Consider the following 19,717-nt stretch of genomic DNA (forward strand, 5'->3'; position numbering starts at 1 on the left):
ATTAAAAAACCATAATGGGTTTACTAGTTTATTTTTTTACTTCATTTCTGAATTTTTTGAACTTTTCAAAAGTTTCAGACTTGTGTTTCATCATATACGCATACCCATACCTAGACAGATCATCGATAAAGATAATGAAGTAGCTATAACCACCCCTGATCTGCACATCAAATGATCCACACACATCGGTGTGTACTAGGGCAAGTAACTCAATGGCCCTTTCCCCATGTCCTACAAAAGATAATTTGATTATTTTTTCTCGAAGGCAAGATTCACAAGCTGGATACGACTCTGGATAAAGAGAGCCAAGGATCCCATCTTTTTTCAGTTTGTTTATCCTGTCCTCTCTAATATGGCCTAGTCTATGATGCCACAAGTACTTCTGATTAATTTCATCTCTGGATCTCTTTTGACCTATGGCACTCACTATTTGCTCGTTTAGATTCATATTTATATCAATATACAATTGATATAGACTGTCAATTAATAGATCTCGTACAACTAATTTATTTTATAAATAATTAAAATAAAATTTTTTATTGAAATTAAATTTAAAATCTTTCTGTGCTAGCACAGATATGGAAATCAAATTCTGACTAGCTACAAGAACAAAATAACAGTCTTTTAAATTTAATCTAAATTCTAACGGTAATCAAAGAGGATAAGTATCAATGATTTTTGCAGCAACTTTTGCTCCATTATCGATCCGAAGGATCATATCACCTACCCTCAATCTCCTACTTTCTATTAAATACTACATTGAGGTACATATATGAGCACTCGAACCAGAGTCTAATACCCAACTAGAAGTAGAAGAAATCGTAAGGTTAGATTCAATTACGAGCATACCTTTTGAAGATTTATCATCTTTCTTGGTCTTTAGGCTCTCCAGGTAGAGTGGACAGTTCTTCCTCTAGTGGCCTTCAGCATCACAGTGAAAATATTTTTCTTTACTTCAGTTTTCTTTGAAACATCCTTCTTTGGCTTGCTCTCTTTCTTCTGCTTCTTAGAGGATTTTATCTTCTTCTTCCAAGTAGACTTTTCCTTGAAAAAAGTTCGCTCCACAGTGAGAATAGTGCTCCTTAAACTCTTCAAGGTTCCTTCCATAGTGATCAATATATTGATCAGTTCGGATATAGTGCAATCGAGTTTGTTCATATAAAAATTTATAATAAATTGACTATATAAACTCGTAAGAAATTGAAGGATCAAATTTATTTGTAATTTTTTTTATATTTTAAGCCTAAATTTTTGAAGCTCCTCAATATCCTTGATTACTGTCATACAGTGCTCATGGACTGACTGTCCTTCATACATCTTCAAATTAAAGAATCTTTTGGATACTTCAAAGTGCATTATATGGCTCTGCTTACGATACAACTCTTGCAGGTGAGTTATCATAGCCCTGGCAGTGGACATATGCTTATACTGATTTTGTAACTCGTTTGATATTGACACCAGTATATAACACTTGATCCGATTGTCTTCATCCGTCTACTTTTCATAAACAGCTCTTTGCTAAGTAGTAGGATGGTTTGGTAACACTATGGGTTCCTAATAAAGTAATGACCTAGTTTTTTTGAGGTCAGGACAATCCTGAGGTTTCTGAGCCAGTCTTTATAATTTATTTCGATCAAACAATTAGTTTCAAGGATGCGTGCTAGAGAATTTGAGGCTGACATTATTTAACTACGAGAGTAAAGATTTAAGTTAGATTTTTATACTTTAAAATTATATTTACTTCTAAAGACTTTAAGATGCAAACAATGACTCCCACTAATTTTTTGGATCCCTCTACTCTCCGGATGAAAAATGAAAATCCTAACGTGATAATTGGATTCCTAGTAGGTGCTACGGTCCCACCGATGCCATGCACCTCATCTAACAGTTATCGGTAACATATATACCGATGCGTGGATAACTCTTTATCCAGATGCTTCTCTAAGCATGTTAAAGTGACTTTATCTCTAAGTCATATGGGCTCACCTAACAATTATAGACCACACTTTTTAGTTAAGCCCAACCCACCGTTCACAAATAGATGCAAGGCCATCATTGGATCCCCCACCTAACAATTATTGGGCCCCAACCCCATCTTTACCTTGGAGCAACTCTTTGCTAATAGAGTGGTTGCATATTTTCGATGCAACTGAACTACTGTAACCAGTCGAGAATAATCAACACTACTAGCACGTTCGTACATCTACAACGGTAGAAGATCTATGGACTAAATATTTATGAAGAGGTTTAGGTTTAGATCTCATTTAATCAATCATCATATGACTGATCTAATTGGTATGGACTAAACCAAAATGCCAAGCAATCTTATTCATAACTCAATCTTCCAAATTGGTCAGGTAAGTCGAGATCGGTGGGGATCCCACCATTGCTTTTCTTAGACATCAATAAATTGATCAAGTCAGCAAACAAAACCAATTAAATAACTGTCTCTCAATTACTTACCTTAGACATCAATTGATCCAAATAGATTAACTCAAGTGAATCAGGCTCAAGCCATTGAGTCGAATTAGGTCCTTATATTAATCGATTTTACATATGAGATTCAATTGATTTGATCAACAACAATTGCATGATCATATTATTTAATTGATCTAACTCCAATCAACACTTGACTTGATTTGATCGATTACTTAATCAAATTAAACCCATAATATTCAAAACAAAAACTCTAGATACAATCTAATTCCATGACCTAATTTTTGATTTTCTCATAAACAAAACCATCATGCATAAACATAAATTTTAGATTCTAAAACTAAATTTTGGATCTAAATTCTTTACATAAAAAGTAAGTTTTAAATCATGAAACTAATTTTCAGATTAAACATACAAACATATATATCATATATATATGTAAAATTCATATCTAAACAAAAATTTAGATTAATACATGATATCTTATATCTCATATACAAATCATGAATCATATTGTGAATAATTTTATGACCTAAATATGCAATCATATATCTCATATATGAATCATGAATTAGGTCAAATAAAATTTTAGATTTATGCATGCATCTACATATCACATAACTATGAACTAGAAATCATTCTAGAATAAAATTCAGATCTATGCATGCTTTGACATATCAACTATATGTTCTAAAATTAAACTTAAAATAAATTTTAGATTTAAAATACTCATCTATATATTTCATGTATTAAAAAAAAATTAGATTTTAATTTTTTTTTCAAAATATGTATGTCAATTTCATGCGTATGAAATTCGTGGCTCTGATACCACTGTTGAATTTTTTACGTCAGACCGGGCATGCATGTATGTTTTAATTTTTTGTTAAATATGTTAATGGAATAAAAGATTAAATTTTTTTTTAATTTATATCATATACGTATAAAACATAAACCACAAGGATCTACTTCATATACTGAAATTGAATATATGCTGAAATTTAATATGTGATCGAATCACATACCTATTTTATAATTTCTTTCTTCAAATCTAGATCTGGAAGAGAAGAGAATCTATTTTAGCCACATAAGTATCCAACCTCTATGGATATCCACTCATGATCAGTCTGAAACAGTCCTCTTAAAATTAATTTTTCTTCTCCAAGAAAAATCAGCCTGCGAATCTGAACAAAATCTGGATCATGATCAACTCTTTGATCCTTTTCTTGATTTTCTTCTTCTCTTCTTCTCTTATTTTTTTTCCCTTGATTATGCTGCTACCATGGACTAAAAACCAGCATACAAGAGGATGCCCAACAGCCTTTGTACGTAGAGGAAGGAGGGACGCCCAACACTTGGGCGTTGATGCTCCAAAAGAGAAGAAAGGGAGAGGAGAAGAGAGGGGGCATGGAGCTCTCTAAGAGGAGGTGTGGACTACTGGTTGAAGTGTCTAGGGATCTTAGGGGAGGTCTATTTAAATAGGAATAAGGTTTGAATCCTATTCAAAATCAAACAAGCACTTAATACAAGTCCTACTTGTATTAAGTTTCTTTATAACTTAAGTTATTTAACTTCCTTTAGGAAACCTATTAGGTACCAATAATTGGAGCCCTTGTACCCATAAAATCATACCCCTCTTTGCACCCAAGTGATGCCCCATAAAGGATCCACACGCCCTCAAATAGGTAGAGATGCCAAACTTAATCAAATCAAGTGAGACCCAATCAAAACTAAAAAAAAAATTAATTAAAAACTTTCACTCTTAATTCATTTGACCCACAACCTTAGGCACCCAACAATTGGAGCCTAATGAATCTAATTTACTTAAATTATTAGCAGATAATTTAATTTGAATTAATCTTATCAAATAAAAATTTTAAATGTAAAGAAGAAATTGTGTCCAACCATATGCTAGTAAGGTTACCCTGAATCCAATAGAATTTTCTAAACCTAATTGAGACTTCATAAGCCTAATTACTTATTCTATATCTAATTTCTTTGTTGTATGACCCCATAGATTCAATTCTATCTGGTAATAAGATATACAATGATCACTATCATAGTATCATTGAAATTTTTTTAATATATCGAAATAATTTCACTCTAACTCATCAAGGATTGTCGATTCCGAACAACCCTAGTGAGCTCTCACAATCCATCAAGGACACCTAGCAGTATATAGTAGTAATCTAGTAGAACTAAAAATGAATCTCAAGATGTAGTTAACATGTAATTCAGTCCCTCTATCGTGAGTCCCGACTAGATGGCAGGTCATGGATAAATCGTCAAACCTCATCATCAATCATATGATAAATTCGATCAGCTCAAGTCCAATTATATCCTTATAAAAAAAATTTCATCAATCATACTACTATGGCCACAGACTCTCGAACTTAACCTCTCAAATCTTATAGGACTACTCTTTTCTATTAAGATTGATAGATTCTATCTTGATATGTATCTTACTCCTACAGTGGACAAACTTTCACCAACATCCACTGCAATGGCTCATTGAGACTATGTTTATATATCAGTCAAACTTCAGTAGTCTCACTACGAGCAGTCATACCATCGTAGGTCAAAGAATCATTCACACAACTACAGTATCGAGATAATTACTGACGATCAAGTAGAAATTTAAGTGATCTCTTGTATGGTCATGTTCATTACTGGTTGTTCTCTAAAAACTACCTACACTCATCACTCAATATCTCTACATGGTAGATCAAAGATTCATCTATCTCGAAAGAAGTGATTTGTGCGTCGGTCTATCTGGATCGATCACCGTCCTCATGATAATACTATGATCGAAAGTATTTAAAAATTAAATATATATATCTCTAATTCTTAATACTTTGAGAATATGTATCGAAAAGTTAATTTCATAGATGATTCAAGGACGCATCACACTTGAATGAAAAATAAACTTACCTTTTTATTGATCAAATCAATATATAAAGTATAAAATTATGTCTTAGCTTTATTACAATGTGTCAGTCATATTGACTTCTAGGATATACATCTAATATTGTATAGATGAGACCAATACATTTCTCATCTTCTTACATATACTACTTAGTTACTGTATTAATATATGGTGCAAGTAGCTTACTTCCTCCGTTCACATCAAACAAAAAGAAGTATAATTAATCTTAAAATATTCCCATCATTTATTATATAATATAATTTATATGTATATTTTTTTCTTGAACATGACCCATATTCACTTGCTAGTTGGTGAAAGTAGTATGATAGCTCCTCTCTTTTTTCGTTAACTTCGAATGTTCTACTTCTAAGAATGCATAAGATTGGGATTTGATTATATATAACATTAAATGCTTAAAGCATTTATAACAGGCGACATCCATCACTTTAATGTTTTTGATTGTACATATAGCTAGGTAGGCCATATGTTGAACTTCCACACCCCAAACAAGCAAGCAGACAAACAAATAAAAAACCGATAACATCAGGTGGGGAGAAGTGCTACACCAAAGCATGGCATTACATGTACTCCTCTTTTTTATTTTAATCTTTATCTTGCTTTATGTACAAATGTCTCACCCCTAACCCTAGGTTTAAATATCAAAAGCATGAGCAGCCACCGTATATTTATAGGGAATCATCCCTATAGACATGCAAGACATCCACCTATCAATGAATCAATATAACCTATATTTTATACCATTCACAAGTAGAAGACAGCAACATTAGAGTACCCAAACTATTCACCACCATCTTATATACAAATATCACTATCTTACCAAACATATAAAGCTGAAATTTTCCTTCTGAATACTTACAATTCAAACTCTTAGCAGTAGTTTAATTACACAACCTAGAAAATCTCATTATATATATATATATATATATATATATATTATATATATATATATATATATATTTAAATAACTAATTTTACAAACTACCAAAAATGGCCTTGCCTCTCACTAGTCCCCAAAAATGCTGGTACAACTAACCTTTGAGTCTTGGATCTGAAAACAACGAAGAAAGATTATGAGCTTTCTAGCTCAGTAAGTAACAAATATATTGATCCAACTTATTTAACATATGTTAGCGTGCAATGTAAATGTATCATATCATATAAAATCTCAACTTGATCATGCATTAAATTTGTGCAATTAATGATATTAAAAATGCATTTTATGCTCATTTTTCTAAAACATGAATATCAGTAGGTAGTATAAAAGTCCATCATATCTATATATTTTAATTTTATATTACTGTACTTAAATACGGATACCCACTTCTTTTTACTCTCAGCCGTTATTGTGATACCACAATTGCCCCCGTAGCAAGAGATCTCAGAAAGGTCCACGCATTATGCCCTATGGTCGGTGGGCCTCTTAAGTCCACGCCTTATACCCCATGGTGGGCATCTCAAGTCCATGCCTTACATCCTATGGTGGGAATCTCAAGTTCGGACATCATATACAGTAGGCTAAAAGTCAGATGATACATATATCAATAACTACATATAAGTGAAAGAATTCTTTTCTTTTCGATACATCTTTTATACAGCTTCAATATAACTTGATACAACTTGATACCACTATGATCCATGCATTTCAACAAACAATAATCATAATTTATCAAGCCTGATCTGATCATAGCATATAACATCATTTATTTCCGCTTATAACATTCAAACTACAAATCATCCGTTTATAATTACAGAGATTGTATGCAACATGCTAGGTATGATGAAATCGAATGTAATTGCAGGCTTTTGTATCATTCCAAAGGGATGTGATATATTCACATGTAACTCTGATTAAATATGATAAATGTAAATATTACTTACCTCATAGATTCCAACAATCGACAACTCTAGATGCACCCCTAAAGTTCCTCAGGACCTAAGAATTCAACATCACATTCAGGTATTAAAGCAACGTCACATCAACATTCTGAAAATTAAATTCTAGAATATATAAAAATCCTAACATCCTCCCTAATTTCTTAAAATTCTAAACTCTATGTTATACACCAACCATTATTATAACAAAGAAATTACTAACCTTGCCTGACTTCCTAACATGATGAAGCAAGGCACAGCTTAAGAAGTTCAAGGGAAGCAATAAGGGTATCAGAAGGAGAGAAAGAAAATAACTAACAGAGATTCCCTTCTTTTTTCTTTCTCTCCTCCTTTTTCTTCTTCTTCTTCTTTTCCTTCTTCGTCCCTACTCACAGCACACACACACACAACGTACACACACAAAAAGAGAGGGGAAAGCAAGGAAGAGAGAGAGAGAAATGGTGGGAGAGAGAGAGAGAGAGATGGTGGGAGAGAGCGCAGGAGAAAGAAAGAGATGGTGAGAGCGGGAGGGAGAGAGAGATGATGGAGAGAGAGCACCGAAAGGGAGAGAGGGTGCGGGATAGGGAGAGAAGAGAGAATGAGAGGAGACGGGAGAGGGTGAGGTGGTGGGGGTTCGGGTTTTGGGAACCTTCGAGAGAACAGGGAAACCTTCTCCCTATTCTCAGTTTCAAGCACCAACATGGCACCGCCTAAGGAGTGGGCCCTGCTGGGGGGCTTGGGCCTGGACTGGCCCAAGTCATCACATTCTACTCTCCTTAACTAAATTTCATCCTCGAAATTAAAATACCTAGATTCTCAAATAGATATGGATACGTTTGCTTCACTTCTTGCTCTAATTCCCAAGTGGCCTCTCACATTGAATGGTTACTTCACTATACTTTAACATATGGAATAACACGTCTTCGCAATACTTGATCATTTCGGTCCATTATTTGCATGGGATACTCCTCATAGCTTAGATCCTCTCTGAGTTGTAAGGGTTCATATTCTATAATATGACTGAGATCTGGTATGTATTTTCTTAACATAGAAACATAGAAGACATTATGTACTCCAGCCGGTATCGGGGGCAAGGCAAGTCTGTAAGCAACTGCACCAACTTTCTCCAACACTTCAAATGGACCAATAGATCTAGTGCTCAACTTACCCCGAATTTCAAATCTTATAATTCCTTTGGTAGGTGATACCTTCAAAAATACATGATCACCAATCAAAAATTCTAATTCTCACCTCCTAGTATCCGCATAACTCTTCTATCTATTCTGAGCTGTATGGAGACGCTCTCTAATTAAACGAACATTTCTACTATTTGCTGTAGCAATTCAGGTCCTAATAATTTCTCTCACCCACATCATCCCAGCATATCAGATATGAACATTTTCTTCCATACAATGCCTCATCAGGTACCATTTGTATACTAGACTGATAACTATTATTATAAGCAAATTCTACTAAAGATAGATGTTCTTCCCAAAAGCCTTTAAGATAAATAACACAAGCTCTTAATATGTCCTCTAATATCTGAATAATTCTTTTTGACTATCTATCTGCTTGGGGGTGGAAAGCAGTACTAAAATTTAATTTAGTTCCCAGGCTCTATGCAAATTTTTTTAAAATTGAGATACAAATCTAGTATCTCTATCTGATACAATAGCTACAGGAATTCCATGCAGCCTTACATTTTCCTTAATATAGAGCTTTGCTAGTCTTTCAAGAGTGTGACCAACTCTGTATGCCAAGAAATGAGCTGATTTAGTTAATCTATCCACAATCATCTAAATTGCATCATTACTATTAGGAGTTCTTAGTAAATCAATCACAAAATCTATAGTGATATGTTCTCCTTTTCACTCAAAAATTGATACTGACTACAGTAATTCTCCTGATCTCTGGTGCTCAGCTTTCACCAACTGACATGTTAGACATTGGAAAACAAATTGTGCAACTTCTCTTTTCATATTATTTCACCAAAATTTTTTTTTTAAATCTGTGTATATTTTAGTACTACCCAGATGTATGGTATAGCTAGCATTATGAGCCTCTTCTAAGATTTTTCTATTCAACTCTGAAACATTAGGTACACATATTCTGTTTCTCAATCTTAAAGATCCATCCTCATGAACTTAAAATTTTATTTCTTTAATCTTCTGCAACTCTGAATCACTATTCTGAGCATCTTTAATTCTTTCAATTAAATTAGGCTGTATTCTAAAATGTGCTATCTGTGCCCCATGTTCATGCCTTCATACCTCAATATCAAATTTCATCAAATCTACTAGAACATGCCTTTGAGCAGTAACTAATACTGCCAAATTACTAATGGATTTCCTGCTCAATGCATCAGCCACTACATTGGCTTTTCTTAGATGATAATTAATAGATAAATCATAGTCCTTTATCAATTCTAACCATCTTCTCTGCCTCATATTCAGTTCCTTCTGAGTAAATATACTTCGGATTTTTATGATCAGTGAATATTTCATAATATTTACTATATAAATAGTGTCTCCAAATTTTAAGTGCAAAAATTACTGTTGCTAACTCTAAGTCATGTGTAGGATAATTTTTTTCATAAGATTTCAACTACTTGAAAGCATATGCTATAACCTTTCCATGCTGTATTACAACACATCCCAAATCCTTTTTTGGAGGCATCATTGTATATTGTGAAATCTCCACTCCCAGAAGGTATAGTGAGGATGGGGACCGATATCAATCTTCCCATCAATTCCTCAAAACTTCTCTCATATTCTTCTGATCATTCAAACTTGACTACTTTCTGAGTCAAATGAATTAGAGGTGCAGTAATTTTAGAAAATTTCTCTACAAATCTTCGATAATAACCAGCCAAACTCAAAAAACTATAAATCTCAGACACACTGGTCGGTCAATTCCAGCTCACAATAGCTTCTATCTTTTTAGGATCTATAGAAATTTCTTTCTTAGATATTACATGCCCAAAAAATGCCACTCTTTCTAGCCAAAATTCATATTTGCTAAATTTGGCAAATAATTTTTTTTCTCTTAAAATTTGGAAGATATATCTTAAATGCTCTTTGTGTTCTATTTTATTCTTGGAGTAGATCAAAATATCATCAATGAATACTACTACAAACTGATTCAAGAAAGGCATAAATATTCTATTCATCAAGTCCATGAATATAGCTGGGGTATTTGTTAATCCAAATAGCATCACCAAAAATTCATAATTCCCATATCAGGTTCAAAAGATAGTTTTCAACACATCCTCTACTTTGATCTTTAATTGATGATATCCTAATCTGAGGTCAATTTTAGAAAACACTTGGGCTCCCTGTAGCTGATCAAACAAATCATCAATTCTAGGTCAAGGATATTTATTTTTAATAGTCACTTTATTTAATTCCTTATAATCAATACAAAGTCGAAGACTCTCATCCTTCTTTTTCACAAATAGAATTGGAGCTCTCCAAGATGATACACTAAGCCGAATAAAATCTTTATCTAATAATTCTTGAAGCTGTTCTTTTAACTCCTTCAACTCTGCTGGAGCCATATAATATGGAGCTTTAGAAATTGGCACCATACTAGGAACTAGGTCAATGGAGAATTCAATCTCCCTATCTGATGGTAATCCAGATAAATCATCTTGAAATACATCAGAAAACTCATGCACAATGGGGATATCATCTAATTTCTGCTCATCTATTTCTATATCCTTTACATTAGCCAAATATCTCATACAATCCTTCTTCAACATTCGACTAGCTAGCAAGGCTGATACTATCTGTGGAGGGGTGATCTTTGTACTTCCCACAAAACTAAACTCCAGCTGATCAAGAATATGAAAATTTATAATCTTTGTACATCAATCCACTAAGGCATAATAGGTAGCTAATGAATCCATTCCTAATATCACATCAAAGTCCCTCATGTCTAGTATTATCAAATCTGCTATCAACTCTTTACTTCCTATTTTAACAACACAAGACTTGCAAACATAACTAGTGGTTAACATATCTCCCACTAGAGTTTTAACATATACTACTATCTCTAAAGGTTCAAATAGTGAACCATGCTTTGCAACAAATATAGTAGATATGAAGAAATGAGTGGCATCAGGATCAAACAAACCATATGCATAGGTGTTGAATACTAGAATAGTATCTGCTACCACTGAATTAAAAGTTTGGGCATCTTACTGAGTAATGCATATACTCACCCTTGAGTTTGAGATCTTTGGCTTCCCACTCTACTCTACCTAGTAGAAAGGGTACTGCTTGCTGGTGCTTGAGCCGATCAAAAAATTGAAGATATCGAAGCAGTCTGACTCTCAGCTAGCACTGGACATGATGCTATTATGTGACCCTGCTGGCCACATCTAAAACAAGCACCCATATTCAAAAAATAATCCCTAATCATATGACTCCCTCCACATCGAAAACAATGAATCAAACCTGCCTGTGACTGTCTAACCACTTCCTATATAATCGATCTCTTGGATTGCTAGGTTGAACTTTGTCCACCTTGTTTCATGGCTGGCTGGCTGGCCTAAATCTTTTTCTCTGACCTTCTCTTTCTTTCTGTTCCTACTCAATTTCTCTTTCTACTATTAATGCAGTATTCACCATATCTGCATAGGTCATCAACCGCAAAGGTGCTACTCCTTCTCTGATTTCTTCTCTTAAACACATCTAAAATTTATGGACTCTAGTCCTCTCATCTTCTACCAGTTTAGATACAAACTTAGCAAGTTCATTGAATTTAGCTTCATACTGTGCTACAGTCATATCTTTTTGTTTCAGAGAAATGAATTTTCATTCTTTTTAGGCTCTAATGCTAGAAGGAAAATATTTTTCATAAAAAGCTTTACAGAATGTATCCTAGGTGAAAAGTTCTACCTCAGAAGCATGCTTGGTCTGTACTACTCTCCACCAATTAGAAGCCTCACTTTGGAGCATATAAGAGGCATAGATTACTTCATCTTCTTCTGAATACTTTGTGATAGCAAAAGGTTTCTCCATCTCCTCCAACCAATCCTTAGCATCCAATGATTCAGTAGTTCCCTTAAAAGCTGGAGGGGCCATCTTCCTAAATTCGGCTATACCACCATGCTGTACGATCTAAGGTCTAATGCTAGAGGACTGTGATTTCTTTTGCTGCAACATTTGCTGCTGTTGGTGGAAAAACTATTCTTGCATTTGTTTTTGAAATTGCAATTCCTACTTTTGAAACCACTTTTACCATTTCAATTATTGATCCCTGAATTGTTGCTGCTGTCTCTGCATCATATCCATCATAGTCTCCACAATCTGAAGTACAGTATGCTTTTGGGATTGCTCCACTTGAATATTTTTAGTGGCTATCCCAGCATCCACATGCTGACCACTATTACCAACCTGCTGATTTGAAGATTCACCAGTTTGGGAGTGATCTATAATGCTAGCAATTTTCTTGACATGGTGGGGTGCGATTCCTATTTTCATTGAGACAATGACAAAGTTCAACTATAAGGATGTGAATAATCACAATTTAGAACTAATACCTACAATAAACCAAAAATATTTCTATGTAATAGGTAACCACCCCACCTACACTCAATGTGTCAAATCCTAGGATCCAAAATTCCCAATGAATCTAAACCTGGCTTTGATACCATTTTAACTATCACGCCCTCGACCCCGGGGTTAAATATCAAGAGCATAAGCAGCCGTCGCATACTTACAAGAAATCATCCCTATAGGCATACAAGGCACACACCGGTCAATAAATCAATATAACTTGTAGTTTATAACATTCACAAGTAGGATACAGTAATATTAGAGTAACCAAACTATTCACCACTATCTTACACTACAAGAAAAGACTACTTTTGCGATAGAATTATTTATGATGAACCTATTTTCGTCATCAATAAGAGTATTTATGATGAAAAATTAAATTCATTGTAAATAATAAAATATTTATGATGAAAATAATTTTTTTACCACAAATAGTTAGCTATTAGCGACAGAAAAAAAGTTTCATATTAAATACTAATTATTTGTAATAAATATTTTCATCATAAATAATATAATATTTATTTTAATTTTAAATTTCTAAATGCTCGTGATAAAAATATTTTCATCATAAATAATTTAAGTATTTATGATGAAAAATATTTTTTTATCGAAAATAATATTATTCTTAATGAAAAAAATGAGGAGTAGCATATGGGCCTCAACTATAGTCAGAAAATAATGTGCCACCGAATGTGGAGTAGCATATGGGCCTCAAATATCATAATGAATTAAATCAAAATGAGGTGCGGCTTTATTATGACTAATAAGAAAAATGAGTTTAGTTTGTTTGGCACGATGACAGAAATCACATATTAGTTTATCACTACTAACAATCTCATTAGATAAACTGGGAATGCATGATAAACAATCTAAAAGAGAGTGTCCCAACCGTATGTGCCAGATACGAGATGACTCCCCATTCTATGCCACATGCCCAAAGACTGCCACTTGCCCAAAATCCAGATAATATAGCCCATTATGCTGTCTACCCACTCCAATCGGCCTCCTCAAGTGTAGGTCCTACAAAACACAAAAATCCGGATAGAAAGTGAGTACACAATTATTATATTTTGTCAATTTGCTCACTGACAATAAATTGTATTGAAAATCATTAATCTTGAGCACTTCTTGTAACTTCAGTTTGTTGGAGAGGACCAAGTTCCCACTTTGCTGCACCTCAAGCAATTGTCCATTGGGTAGCTGTACAGGCCTGCCTCCTTTACACACATTCTGTAATTGAAATATTGGAGTCATTGACCCAGCTATTAGCTTGCCACCATCTGCTACAGTCTTGCCACCATCATGACCCATCTTTGCATCATGAATAAGATTCAAGAGCTACCCCTATTCTATGGTTGAAAGGCCTGGGATGGGTGAGCCTCCACAGCAGCCACCGTTCCATAAGAAATCATACAGTTTAGCCCTCTCTCTTGATGTGGTGATTGCCTTGAGAAAGCCACAGGTGCATGGGGGAATCGGATCATACATTTGCAACTCCTCCCACTATATTTTCAGTTTGCTATAATAACTAGCGACTGGCATCTTCTTCTGTTGAAGCAGGCTTATATTCCTCCATATTTGGTAGACTCGAGTGGTATTCCTTTGCGAGAGCTGCTCTTCCAAGTCCACCCATATATCACGAGCTGTTGCCACGTACGCCACGGTCTCGTACAGCTCCTTAGTCATAGAGTTTGTGAGCCATACGACTACCATTGCATTGCACTACGTCCAATCTCGGTTGTCGAAAAAAACTTCACTCAGTTTCTCCAATGTCCCATCAATGAACCTACCTTATTCTTTGCATACAAGGCATTCTCCATAGAACGTCTCCATGAATGATAATTGGATCCAGTGAGCAAGTTTGTGACATAGACTTGCCCCGAGTGATCCGAGGATTTGCTATCGGCTCCCACTGAACCAGACGCATTTACCTTCATGACTTTGCTGGATTCCTCTGTCATAGTTGATCTGCAGTGGGTGGCTTAGGGATGATGTATAGGATTTTGATAGTTTCTGCTCTGATACCAAGAGAAAAATAAAGTAACAGGGTTGTTTTGTATTGATTTGCCATCCAGCATGTATACAAACTGCGTACAACAATAAGAAAGAACAACAAGAAAGAAAAACTGGCCTTCCTAATAATTACAAGATAATTACAGCTAAGTACAATCCTGATCTTCCTAATATAATGCAAGCCAAAGAGAAAAAAAGGAGGAAATAAAGGGGAATAATTACAAGGTAATTACAGTTCAGTACAATTCTATCAATTATGCTAATAAATATAAATAACAGATAATAGATATAACCGAATTTTACAAATGGATCATACCCAACCCACAAATCTAAAGCACCATGTTGGACCATACCTAACAAATCAGGTAGCCATTTTACAGATGAACCTTTTGAAATATTTGAGAGCAACAAAACCTTTGAGCCCTTGTAGGAAACGCATTTCTTAATCCCCTTCCTTTGGGGGGATCTCCTGGATTGGGCGATGAGGAATTCTTCGGCCAATTTGCTGACAGTTTGACAAGTAATGGTTCTAAAGAAGCCAATCCACCAAGTCAAACAATATCACGGACTCATCACGCATCAAATTTGCTATTATTGAACGTTGGAAAGTATTCAGAGAGATCTCTGCAGCCATGTCCCTGGGCCAGTTAATTTCCTCTAGGATGTTGCAGAAGGGCTCCAACATCATGTCAAAAGTTTCTAATTTATTGATTTTTTTTTTTGAGGGGTGTTGCGGTTATGGATCAAGGGGTCGAATCTTCACATACGTGAGGTATTGTCCGTTTTGACTCATGATCATCTTTAGGCTTCAGTGGACTTTAGGCTTCAGTGGGCCTCAGTCATTTAGAGCCTCACGATTTTGTCCTTTAAAAGATACCTCACGTGGAGGAGAAGATTCTAATCTATATAAGCCATACTCTCTAAAATGTTGGACGCTGATTTGACTTTTTGCATAATGGATACGACATGGTATTGCTTTCTTTCAATCATATAGGGAAGAGGCAGATTCCATAATTCTGGCATTAGGAAAAGGATCATCTTGTGTGGGAAGAGGAAGCATGCAGATAAAATGAGAACCATGGACCGGTGATGAAAGAAAAAAGGCAGCAGCTAGCAATAACTACAGGAGTTTGGAAGTCCAATATAGGAAAAGTTATCAAAGAAAGCATGTAGTTTAAGCTTGTGCTGATGAATGCGGACTTGTTATTAGAATAGAATCAACGTCTAGTCAGATTATATCAACATATCTGAGATGCTACTTGTCAAGATAGACTTACCAGATCAGCAAACAGGTACATAAATAGGTAGGCCATGTGTTGAACTTTCACACCCCAAACAAGCAAACAAACAAACAAATAAAACCCCCACAACAACAGGTGGCATTACACGTACTCCTTTATTTTTTATTTTAATCTTTATCTTGCTTTATGTACAAATAGACTGCCGACCGTTTCAAAGAACAAGTTACGCACGCACTATAGAATGATCTCTAAGCAAAAATAAAAATAAAATAAATTAATTAATTAAAATGCTATATTCCTCCAAGAGAGCCCCGTTACATCTATAAATCTTTGCCTTTTAAGAATTGCTTGGGATAATGGACCACATATTAATGCCTGAAACCCCAATTTATGGCATCAAAAACTGGGTTGACACCCTCCAGGAAACGTAGGACTCAACAAATAAATGTAGGCCATGTCGCCATATAACTATCTCATTCATTGTTCTTGGTAATAATTAAAGTGTGGCCTTATTTACCACAGAATATCCCCAGGCTGGAGAAGGGAAATAAAGGCGAAACGATACATCTTCGGGAGGAGGATTGTCCAGCGAGGACACAAATAGTGCAAACAAGCCCACGTTCATGTTAGGCCCATCAAGACCACTATACTGAGTCCAGATAGAATTCCAAAGTCATCTAGATTAGTGGTCTTAATCGAGTTGGGTCTGATCCAAGACAAGATAGATCAAACATTTATCGATCTGATCGATGAGACACCAACAGGTTATGCTTTGGTAAGCCCATGCTTCAAAAAACTGATTAAAATAAGAGCAGTTGGGGGCTTTCTTGAGAATAAAGAAGTTTCAAAGCGCTAATGGAGTATTTTGAGCAAAGAAGGTTTCAAAACACTCTATGAACATAAAATACTAGGTGGTGGGAGCAGAAGAGCAACAGAGTGCATTAGTCTTGAGAACGGTTTGGAAAGAGTAGGGTCGAGTTGAAAAATTGAGGGATGCCATCTTAACTCGGCTCGAAGGGATGCTTTGGACCCAATTTGCACACGGTAATGCGTCGGGGGTTTAAGGATTTCAAAATCATGGGTTTTTAAGATTCAATTGAGGTGGTTGCACCAGATGAGGTCATCTGTTATTTGCGCACCTTTTAGACTTGATCAACATACTACTTGGGCAAGGTTAGGATTGGATAGAAAAATATAATGTAGCCAATTGAATAACCTGTACAATACATGATTCATGATTTTTTTCTTCCTTTTTTAACTATTCTCGAAATGCATTTTCACAACATATATAACAAATTATAATAAATAAAATATTATAATAAATTTTTTTTGGTTGCCGTATATTGAGTGATAGACTTAAAATAATATCCAAATGCCAACTCCCGTCATTAGTACTGGCATCCACGTGGTAATACAAAGCTCTGCACAAGCTAAATCTCCATACAAAAACTTCAATCATTAATACCAGCACCACACATGTGGCATATGATTATTTTTTTTTTCTAACTATTTTTAAAATATAATATAATATTTATGATAAATAGAAGGTTTAAATTTTTAAATTTATTTATAACTTTAATAATAATCAAGCACCATAATACATGTGCCGTCATAAATAATACCAATGTCCATATATTAAATAAAGAACTCCATGCGAAACTTTGTGCGGAAACTTCTGACATCGGATCATTAATGCCGATCTTAGATGATAGGTGAGGTATAATATTTTTTTTTTTCTCTATCTATTTTTAAAATATAATATAACAATATAATAAATTATAAAAAATAAAAAATCTCAATAACTAAATTCCTGTTGCACATTAAATAATGAACTTTTATGAAAGCTAAGCATATTAATACCAACATTAATTTTTTGCATATTAAACAATAAATTTTAATGATAGGGAAGTATATTAATATCATTGTTATTAACACTAACCTCCACATGACAAATATACTCCATGTGCACAAGTCTAAAATATACTAGCATGTAACCTACACGATGCATGGAGTATGATTTTTTTCTCCTTTCTAATTATTGTTGAAATGCAGTAATATAATAAATCATAGTAAATAGAAGATTTAACAAAACTTTGCATTGCATATAAAACAATGAAGTTTAATAATATCCGAATATAAACTTCGATCATTAATATCAACTCTACATGATGAATAGAGAACTTTGAACAAGTTGAGGCTTTGTATAACAACTTCCATCCTTAATGCCAACAATGTACAATATGCAAAGTATAATTTTTCTCCAAGCAAAAATTTTTGGCATTAATACAACATCCACATGATCAATCAACAGAGAACTCTACACAAGAGCCATCATATAAAATCTCTCAATATTAAATACCAGCTTCATTAATACCAATCCCATATGATACAAGAGGTATAGCTCTTTTATCCTTTTTCCTTCTTGAAATATCATAGAGCCATGTAACAACTCATAATGATAGAATGTTTTAATAGCCATTTTCTTTTAGATATTAAGCAGTCACTTCGATAATGGCTGAACACATTAATATTCACATCATTAATATCTATTGTACATGAGATAATGAACTTTAATGGCCAAGCATTATAATACTAATGTCATTAATACCAGAGTCCACATAGGCTTTGCATAAGTTGAATCTTGATATAGATAATAGATATAACTAAATTTTACAAATGGATCATACCCAACCCACAAACCTAAAACACCATGAAGGACCATGCCTAAACAAATCAGGTAGCCATTTTACAGATGAACCTTTGGAATCTTTGAGAGCAACAAAACCTTTAAGCCCTTCTAGCAAACGCATTTCTCAATCCACTTCCCTTGAGGGTATCTCCTGGATTGGGCGATGAGGAATTCTTCGACCAATTTACTGTCAGTTTGACAAGTAATGGTTCTAAAGAACCCAAGCCACCAAGTCAAACAACATCACGGATCTTGCAGTTCTCATCAAGCATCAAATTTGCTATTATTGAACGTTGGAAAGTTTTTACAGAGATCTCTGCAGCCGTGTCCCTGGGGCCAAGTTAATTTCCTCTAGGATGTTGCGGAAGGGCTCAAACATCTCGTCAAAAGTTTCTAATTTATTGAATTTTTTCTGGGTTAAAATGTTGGATGTTGGTTTGGCTTTATGCATAATGGATATAACATGGTATTGCTTTCTTTCAATTATACAAGGAAGAGGCAGATTCCATAATTCTGGCATTAGGAAAAGGATCATCTTGTGTGGAAAGAGGAAGCATGCAGTTAAAATGAGAACCTTAAACTGGTAATGAAAGGAAAAAAGCAGCAGCTAGAAATAACTACAGAAGTTTGGAAGTCCAATATAGGAAAAGTTATTAAAGAAAGCACAAAGTTTAAGCCTATGCTTATGAATGCAGACTCCTCATTAGAATAGAATCAACATCTAGTCAGATTAAATCAATAAATCTGAGATGCTACTTGTCGAGATAGACTTACAAGATCAGCAAACAGGTACATAAATATTTTTCTTCGAGGAGTCTCAACCACCTTGCTGGCTGCAAATGGTAAGCACAATATGCTAACAAGACCAGAAGAACATGCACAACAGCGCATAGCATGATGCCAACAGAAAAGAAAATTTTAGTGGCACCAAAAGGAGAACAATAATTGCCAAAATTGATAC

General features: G+C 34.5%; 1 long non-coding RNA gene across 1 annotated transcript; it reads right to left on the reverse strand.

The window, feature by feature from the left end:
- Positions 1-6,345: 6,345 nt before the first annotated feature.
- LOC140852462 (uncharacterized) lies at positions 6,346-7,707 on the reverse strand. The gene is made up of 3 exons (XR_012135316.1): positions 7,572-7,707; positions 7,259-7,313; positions 6,346-6,428 (listed from the first exon to the last, which is right to left on the reverse strand). It is a non-coding gene; the product is annotated as an uncharacterized lncRNA (long non-coding RNA).
- Positions 7,708-19,717: the final 12,010 nt, after the last annotated feature.

Source organism: Elaeis guineensis, chromosome 11 (genome assembly GCF_000442705.2).
Source record: "Elaeis guineensis isolate ETL-2024a chromosome 11, EG11, whole genome shotgun sequence".
NCBI classification, from domain to species: Eukaryota; Viridiplantae; Streptophyta; class Magnoliopsida; order Arecales; family Arecaceae; genus Elaeis; species Elaeis guineensis.